This window comes from Propithecus coquereli, unplaced genomic scaffold (genome assembly GCF_000956105.1).
Source record: "Propithecus coquereli isolate 6110/MARCELLA unplaced genomic scaffold, Pcoq_1.0 Scaffold236, whole genome shotgun sequence".
Taxonomy (NCBI): domain Eukaryota; kingdom Metazoa; phylum Chordata; class Mammalia; order Primates; family Indriidae; genus Propithecus; species Propithecus coquereli.
The window spans coordinates 2,570,834-2,571,944 of record NW_012147908.1 but is presented as its reverse complement, the minus strand read 5'-3'; positions in this window follow the sequence as shown (position 1 = coordinate 2,571,944).

Sequence of the window (1,111 nt, the reverse complement as noted above, 5' to 3'; positions counted from 1 at the left end):
CTTTCAATTCAGAGCAAATTGAGTTTACTTTAGTTGGAGGATGTGCTCAAAAACCATCACGTGAAGTATGGAGGCTTTATTATTATTTTTTTTAATTGACTTCTTTCTTTGATGGAGATGTCACTAGTTAAAAGGTAACTGTAGGCTCACTTTTTGCCAGAAATACACAGGATAGGGAATTTTTTAAATAATTTTGCCATAATAGAAAAATAACATACTTTCTGTGCTATACTAAGAGTGTACATTTTACTAGAATAGGGTATAAGAATAGTGAGTTTTCTATTCCAGCTACTCAAAATATAGTACAAATAAACTAAATCTTGAAATGATCCCAAAAGACCTACCTCCTTCTGATTGGCCAAAGTGGATGTTAACAAAAGCTGAACTCTAAAGCTCATATGCTGCTGCCTTAGAGGCAGCCGTCAGGTTCCCTGTCAGAATCCATTAGAGGGAAAGTGCATTAGTAAACTCAGTTATCCGGTTTCCCACTTCATAACAAAATGCCGGAAGGAGCTACGCTGAAGGTGGGCACAGTGGTGTCAAGACATGACTAAGGAACAGAAGAAACAAAATGTTTCTTGTGTATTGTTCAGAAAGAAACGTATCTTTTAGAACCATCTTTACCTGAAATAGTAAAAAGTATAAAGTGTTTATACTTTTTCTTACTTATCAGTCACTGGAAGTTGCATTTTTATGGAACACTGCCTCCTCTGAAGCTGCCAGGTAAATGCGGAGTTAGCTACAGTTACTGTAAGGTGATAACACGGTTAATTGGTTATATCTAACACTATTTGTGTTGTGCCAAAAACGTGTATGAAGCATAAAATATTTTCAAATCTATTATTTTAACCATATCTGAAATTGAAGGGAAAATGTTATTAAGCCCTAGCATTAATGAGCTAGGGCTCTTCATAATTAAAAAAAAGTGATTCCTTTGACCTAGTAAGCTATACCTATTAGGTATCAAATATTTTAATTTTTTCCCATAGATGACAAGCTCTTTAATTTCTCCCTTTCTATAACTTCCCTACTATATTTCTTATTTTATTAAAGGAAATTCATCTCGAGGTAAAGTTTGATTTATTGGACTGTATCATACAGTAGCAAGACA